Source organism: Carettochelys insculpta, chromosome 33 (assembly GCF_033958435.1).
Source record: "Carettochelys insculpta isolate YL-2023 chromosome 33, ASM3395843v1, whole genome shotgun sequence".
Classification (NCBI taxonomy): Eukaryota; Metazoa; Chordata; order Testudines; family Carettochelyidae; genus Carettochelys; species Carettochelys insculpta.
The window spans coordinates 2,950,708-2,958,605 of NC_134169.1; the positions used below are offsets into that span (position 1 = coordinate 2,950,708).

The 7,898-nt window shown below is 56.2% G+C and overlaps 1 non-coding gene across 1 annotated transcript; it reads right to left on the minus strand.

Moving 5' to 3' along the window:
* Positions 1-6,991: 6,991 nt before the first annotated feature.
* Positions 6,992-7,065, minus strand: TRNAT-CGU (transfer RNA threonine (anticodon CGU)). The gene has a single exon. It is a non-coding gene; the product is annotated as a tRNA-Thr (tRNA).
* Between the last annotated feature and the right edge of the window lie 833 nt (positions 7,066-7,898).

Consider the following 7,898-nt stretch of genomic DNA (forward strand, 5'->3'; position numbering starts at 1 on the left):
CTTCCATTCTTGCACTACTGTTCTCAGCCTACCAAACAGTTTTCACTGTTGTCCTGGCCTCTGGCAGGAAATGTGTGTTCTTGTCCTTGGCTCTAGTACAAACAAAGACAGTACAAGGAGGAGTTGTGTAGACATTCTGCAGCCCTCTACTTGGAAGTAGTGGGGTCTGCCATGGCAGAAATCAGCTCTTAAACCTGCAAGGACCTGGAAACCCTGAATCAGGAAGCTGAGACCATGCAGGCAGCAGCCACACCATGAGGTGCTCCTCCAGAGACCAGATGTCAGCCAGCCCCCTGAGTGCCCCCAGGGCTCCCCCACCAGGCCATCCCATGGCTCTCAGGCCTCCAGCCATTGGAAGAGGAAGTGGGGCCCGTCCTGCACTGACTCTGAGCTCTGTGACCTCTGGAGTGAGGAGGAGGTGCTCCACGTAATGGGAAGCAAGCAATGGAATGCAGAAGTGTTCACCCAGCTGGCCAAGGGCCTGACCATTTGGGGTCACCCCTCCTGCCCACCTCACCATATCAGGAGTAAGGTCAAGGAGTTGCAGCAGGTTTATGCCTGGGTGCAGGACTCAGCCATCTGGTCTGGGGGTTGTCCCCAACACTTGCCCTTATTACCGGGAGCTCAAAGCCATCCTAGGCCCCAGGGACACCTACTCTCTCCTGGTCTTCCTTGAAACCATGGCCAAGGAGCCCCAGCAGAAAGTGAAGCCTGAGTGAGGACCAGAGCCTAGCTCCAAACCCCCCGGGCCAGAGCAGGGACCATCCGGCCCAGCACCCAAGTGACCCAGCGAGGAGGTTGAGCTTTTGCTGGACGTCCCATCCCACAGCTCCAGCCGGACATCTGCCCAATGGTCATTCCCAGACCATGGCGATGGACTGTCAGGCACGTACCCCCACAGGGCACACGCCCCCAGGGCATGACCCTAGCATGCCAGGGCCCGAGCACACCGCAGCCCATGGATAAGGCTACGGCCACCAGCACCCTCACCCTCGGAAAGCCCCATGTGCCCCCTGTCTCCCCCCATGTAAATAGTTAGTGTATATAGTTATCCCCCCATTGTACATAGTTAGTTCTGATGGTGTTTGTTATGTTCCATGCTCAGAGGCGAGAATTTAGGTTGTTTAACGAGGAATCATTTTCATTTTTCACAACCCCTGCATGTTCTATGTGTGGGGGGCAGGGAGTGGGTGGTGGGAGTAATGTGTGGGTGTTGGGGGCAGTGAGTGAGTGGTGGGGGGGTGGTATGCTGGTGGTGGTGGGAGTGTGCAGGGGAGGCCTGGATGGTGCTCACTTGATCCCCCAATCAAAGTACTCCCATAGGGCCTCCCAGAAATGGACCCATTCTTTGGGGGCGTGAAGGCTACAGGCAGCAGCCCAGCTCACCTGTCCTCCTTGGGGCACCCGGAGGTGCAGCTGCTGGTACTGACACATCCATGGAAAGGCTCTAATGCCACAGAGCACCTCAGCACAGCTTAAGAAAAAGGGAGGACCATGACTACATGTGGCCAGATGACTCCCATAAAGAGCCTCCCCCGCTCCCCCCGCCCCGGCCTGGCTTCTCACCTCCACCAAACCCACCCCCAAAGCAGCAGGCATGCTGAGGCCAGCATCACACGGTGGTACAAAATTGGGCAATCCCCAAGTGGGGCCTCTTAACTGTGGGGCTCCTTTTAGCTGTGGGACAGGAGCTGTGGCCCAAAGACGCATTCCTCAGCTGCTGAGAAGCACAGAAGAACTCAAGTCTTGTCCAGGGTGGCACAGTCGAATGGAGACCTGCCTCAGGGCCTCTAGCTGGTGCTGTGGAAGAATCTATTGCAGTCGGGACAGAGAAACATTCATTCCCCTCTGGCAAGTGTCTGCTCTTTTCCCAGCTGTGCACTGCCCAGCCCAGGAGCTGGGAGGGACCAGAGCCCCTGATTCAGCCTTGGGAACAGGACTTTCCTTCGAGACAGCTGCCCATGTCACTGGGTGCAGCTCAGCCAGGGGTGCCCCCACCTTGCCACTCTGTCTGGCTAGGGCACTGAACCCCTGCACCCTGGCGACAGGGGACTGAGGTGAGTGTAGCACTGTCGGTCTGACACTGGAGATGGGCTGGGTCCTGTCAGGCAAATGAAATCATCCCACCCCCCCCGCCCCCACCTGCCACCCCACCACCTCTGGCAGCCAGAGCTCAGCTCAGCCTCACAGAGTTGAACTGTGCTTGGAGTCTGCCCAGCACAGGAGCTGGGAGGCAGCCGGCTCAGCCGTGCTAGAAGAAGCATCACACAAGAGGACTGGAACTCAACAAAGCTCAGCAGGATGGTGCCTATGAAGGTTCAGTGAGGATGGGATTCAAACCCTGCAGAGCACAATGGATTAGCCGTCCATCCCCTTCACCACTCGGCACCTCACCCAACGTGCCTGGAACTTTTTCATATGTCCCAACTTCAGCCCTGCCAGGAAGGCTGGCTGGGGACACACGATGGGCAGGTTTGGTCCAACAGGGCTACGCTCACTCCTGTCCCCTGCAGTGCTGCTTCCTGGGGTGAGCAGGGCCCTGGAGTGCCCTGGCCTGGGAGCAGCACAGCCCGGCCATGACCGTTCTCTACTCTGGGGCTGGGCCCTGCCCCAGCTCTGTGCATGTGTCCCTGCTGGGTGGGTACAGACCAGGGCCATGGGCAGGGTCTGCAGCCTTTGTGTCTCCTCCTGACATGCTCTGCTCCTTTCCAGCTGCTCTGTTAGCACAGCAGCTCCAGCTTTATTGGCCCCTTCTCTGCCAGGCCTGTCTGTGAGGTAGGGAGCTGATGGGAGGCAGGTTCAGGAGCAGGCTGTGGCTGGGAGGGAACACGTGGGATAGGGCAGGGGCACTTGCCTGGCACAGCTTCGGTTGCAGGAGGGGCAAAGATAGTTCTGTGGTTCCCAGCCAGTGAAATCAGTGAGGGAAAACCCTTCAAGTACGTGCCAGGAGAGAGCTTCTGTGCACAAGCAGCAATGCATCTGCTGGGCTCCCCTCCTGGACAACAGGGTCTGGTTCAACTTCTTCTGTCAGATGGATGTTGGGCTTGTCAGAGAGAGAGGCTACAGGAGAAAGAGATGAGCCCTCAGGGGCATAAGAGAAAGTGAGACGAACAGAGACGCTCCTGCTTCTGACCCAGGGACCTTTTGCATGTTAGGCAAACGTGATAACCACTACACTACAGAAGCTCACGTTGCCCAGTAGGTGTATCTTGCCCTCCCCTAAATTGCATCCTCAAGCCACTGCTTCCCCTCCATATGTGGATGGGGGACCTAATAGAAATTGAGGGGAGTCCTTTACTGGCTCAGCTGCTGGAGGAGAGGGAAGCAGCTGCACTCACAACTGGGACTTTCAATAGCAGCTCTTCCAGAATTGAGGTCCCGAGTCATTATGCAAATGAGACATGCAATATTTAAGTCTGCAACTCATTTGCATTTCCTATTGGCCACATTTCCATGCCACTTCCAAAAGGGCTGGGCAGTGGAGCCACAGCCTTCCTGTGTAGCTGCTCCACAGGATTTTTTGAAAGAGCTGTGGCTTTTTTGAAAAAAACTCTCCAGTGCAGACATAGCCGTGGGGAAAAAGTAGAAGAGCAGACCCAGGCTCCAGCCTGAACATTTGCAACAGCTTATAACAAAGAAATGTGTGTGTGCATAACAGAAGACTAGAATTTCTTTAACAACTCCAGAACATACAAATGTTTAAACACCAGTTTTATTCTCTCTCCTCACACTTGCTTAAAAAAAGGTAATTCTCAGCATGCTGAAATCTCTATCAAAAGCGCCATTTCCTTGGGCCATGGCTACACTTTTGAAAGGGAAATGCTAAGGAGGCTCAGCCATGCCACATGGAGGAACCAGGAACACAGAGCTGTTTGCAGCTCTGCCAACATCATGGAAATCATCAATATGTACTTTGAGGATCATATCTAACAGGCACAAGGCCACGTACGGTCCATTGACAGTGGCCACCACCAGGTGCCCTAAGCAGAGTCAGCAACAAGGCACCCCTGGGAATTAAACCCAGGACCCCCTGCTTACAAGGCAATAGCTTTAAGCAGCTGGGCCATGGTGCCTGTCTCTAGTCAAGCTCTCCTGTCTGCCCTCACCTGACACCCACCAGCCCCACCTGGGCCTGCTTCGTTCTGCTGGAGTTTAGATCCTGTCATACAGAGGAGCTGGGGAAGTTTAACTCCCAAGGGTGGGGGTGACTCTTTCCATAGGTCTGTGCTAGAGAATTAGGTGGTGTCACTCAGGGGTGTAAGAAACTGTCCCCCACCTCCGGAAGAAAACAGACCTACTCCAGTGCTCAGATTGTCATGGCAACCACAGGGCTTTTATGGTCCACATTGGCTGGGGAAGGTCCTTGGCCAGTGAAGACCCAGAGGACAGGTGTCCTGTGACTGCTGTACTGGGGAGACTGTGGTCAGTGCTGGAAGCTCCCTAGACAAGGGGAACTGGCGACATCTGTAAGATTAGGTCATTAGCTCATTACAGCACATGACGCAGGTTAATCTTTGTTTTAAATGGAAATGTTTAAGGCCCTCAGCTGGCAGGATGCACTGCGCCCTCATTGCTTCTCTGGAGCTGCTTTTTCTCCCAGGACTCCCTCTCTCTGCCCTGGGCTTCCTTAGCATGAGGCCCCTGGCACTTCCCCCAGCCAGAGACTGAGCTGTGCAGGCCCATTCCTGTGGAGATGAGATTCGAATCATAGAATCCTAGAGCTGGGAGGACCTCAGGAGGTCATCCAGTCCAGCCCTCTGCCTAAAACAGGACCAACTCCAACTAAATCATCCCAGCCAGGGCTTGCTCAAGCCAGGACTTGGAAACCTCTTGGGATGAAGATTGCACCACCTGTCTAGGTAAAGCATTTCAATATTTCACCATCCTCCTGGTGAACTAAAAGCAGCACTACCCAAACACTGGGCTATTACTGCTACCACTTGGATTCAACGCAAGCTTGCTGCAGCCACAGTGCAGAGTACTAACCACTGTACAATCACAGCAAGCTGCAGGAGGACTGTAGGGGCCATTCAACTTTCTCTGGCTTCGCCTGGCGCTCTGAGGTGAGGCTGGAAGGCCTGGGGAGGTAATGGAGAGCAGAAAAAGCCAGTGCAGCTGTTGGGAAGGCTTGTTACCTTGGCAGATTGTTGCCGCTGTCCCTTCCTGTATGAGGTGTGTGTTGCCTTGTGGAGAACGTGGGGAATCCTCTCCTCACCCACACCCAATCTGCAGCCCCTCCCTTAGCCTGGGGTGGTGACTCTGGCCTGCTCCCTGCCAGCCACTCACCCTGTTCCCCTCATCTCTTTTGTTCTCCTGCCCAGAGGGGTCAGGGGAAGGGCAACAGAAAGCAGCTCTCAACAGGCAGCCTGGGGCTTGAACTCATGACTTGGGTGCTATTTGAAAAATGCTCTGGCGATCTGAGCAGTACTTCCAAAGGGGCCTTCTTGGAAAGGAGCAACAGGCAGCTGCAGGGCCACTGGACTGAGATTTCCTCCCCTCCCCGACCAGCCTGGCCTCCCCTTTCAGACTTTCTCACCCATCCCCCACTGCTCGGAGCCCAGCTGGGGGTTCCCCCAACCCCGGCTGCCCCTTGCCAGCTGTCCTGGGCCCCTGCAGTGGGTCCCTCAGATCCTGTCTCTCCTGCCCCTCCCCAGTGCCCTGATCCCCCTTGTCCCCTCAGACCCTGCCAACCCCTCCACTGCCCTTTTCCCCTCCTCCCTCAGCCACAAGCCCTGCCCGGGTTCCCCTCACACCTGCCACCTCTCCCCTCTGGCAGCCGGATTCCTCCTCCCTCTGCACTGCACAGTCACCAGCTGAAACCTTGGGCCCTGCCCAGGGGCTGTGTGAGAACAGAGACAGCTTGTGGGTGCAGGATCCTGCCCTGTTTCCACCTGCACCATTTATGTCCCTGCAGGGGTTATGCTCCCAGCAGGATAAGGAGATGTTGAGGGGGAAGCAAAGGGAAGCCACAGGAAGGGTCCCAGGGTCCCAGGCTGCTCCCAGGCAGTGCGGGTGCATCAGTTCAGCACTGGGGGCAGCTGAGGGAGAGGGGAATTACCACTTGGGGGGCAGAGCTGGGTGTGTGCTCCTGGGAGTGAGACTCTCCCTGTTACTCACTAGCGTGGGATGTGTCTGCAGAGACAGGTCTGGGGCAGGAGCTGGTCCCACAGACAGGGCAGAACGCAGCTCCTGTCAGCTCAGGGAATTGTGTCTGTGTTACAAATGTGCGGCAGGATCTGGTTAGCAGTGACCTGTCTGGAGAGGGCCAGGAGGCAATACACACTGTGAATGGGATTCCCCAGTGCTCAGTGGCCCAGGACTTAATGCCGAGCCCTGGGCTGCACAGACCTGTTGGTGAATAACAAAAATCAAGGGTATCCCCTCCCTGCCTTAGTAACAGAGAGAGGGCTTTGGGGTTCCTCCCATGCCCCCCAGGCCCACTCTGCAGCCACCTCAGCTGCCCACCTGTCGGTGTTTCTTACTTTTTTCTCCAGAAGGATGACAGCCGCCTCCTGCAGCTCTCTGAACTCGCCAGCACAGCCAGAGGTGCTGCAAAGCAGGGGAGAGGCAGCCAGAAAGATTTGGCCCGGCTCCACTGGCTGCTGCTTTCCTAATCTCCACTTCCCTGGGAGGTCCATGGGCAGGGGAGCCACAGGGCCTCTGGGGCTTTTCTCCTAACTCATTTGGGGTTTGTCAGCGACAAACAAAGGGAGGCTCCACCTGGGGAGGTTACACTGTCACCTGCTGGGCACAGGCAGCTCCAGAGAGCCACAGGGCTGGGAGGATCAGCCTCTGTTTTTGTAGCCAGAGGAGCCACCTTCCCAACAGCAGTTCCAGCTGCCTTTTCCTGAGCTCTGGTCTGTGACTGGATTCTTCCCAGCGCTCCTCTCCCATCAGCCTTTGCCTTCCCCAGCAATGACTGGGATTGCCAAGGGAGGGCTCTTGGGTTCCCCAGACAGATGTAGGAAAACATCATCCAGGATGCCCAACGAGGCACCACTGGGAGTTGAACCCAGGATCTCCTGTTTACGAGACAGGGGCTTTAGCCAGCTAAGCCATGGTGCCCCCTGCATTCAAGGGGTGGTTCTGGCAAAGAGGTATCTGTATTAGTCTGTGTCTTCAACCAAAAAGCCGTCCTGCGGCACTTTAAAGAGAACCAAACACAATTTACCAAGTGATGAACTTTTGTGGGGCCAACCCACTCTGGTGGGCTGCCCACAACAACCCCTTCCCATTGCCCAGCACAGACATTGTGCCCGACAGAAGCTGGAGTTGCTGCTGTTAGGATAGTGAGGATGAGAGGAACGAAAAACCCCCTTTCACTTCCTGTTCCCGCTGCGCTGCACAGGTCAGACTCCACCAATCTACCCTCCTCTCTCCCCACAAGCTCCAGTGCCAGAGTCCCACCAGCAGAGCCTGGAGTCCTCCCCGTCCTTGCTCCCGCAGCCTGACTCCCCCCCGTCACTTTCACTCTGTGCTCCCTACATCCTCCTTTCTCCCGGTTTGCACCCCAGGGGTGGAGCAAGGAGTTGCCCAGCTCTGGGGCAGAGTTATCCCCTGTCTCTCACGGCACGGGGGATGGGCTGTGCTGCCCCAGCTGGAGCTTTTCAGAGTGATTGTTTGATGCAGTGTGACTAGAAGAAGAAGAAGATTTTGCCTTTCTGTCTCCTTCTGCCCTTCAGTCCCACTTGTGCAACTCTACACAACCCCTTTGGTTTATTGCCAGCCCAGTGCAAATCTCTGTGCCCTGGGGGTGGGGCTGACGTTACCAGCTTTCCCTGCGCGAAACCTTTGAGTAGGGCCCAGGGCTGTGACTGTGCAGTTGCAGGTCGGGGTCCACTGGGCACTTGCAGCTCCCGGTCGTGTCTGGTGCCCCCGCCCCATGTCACGGAGGTGTG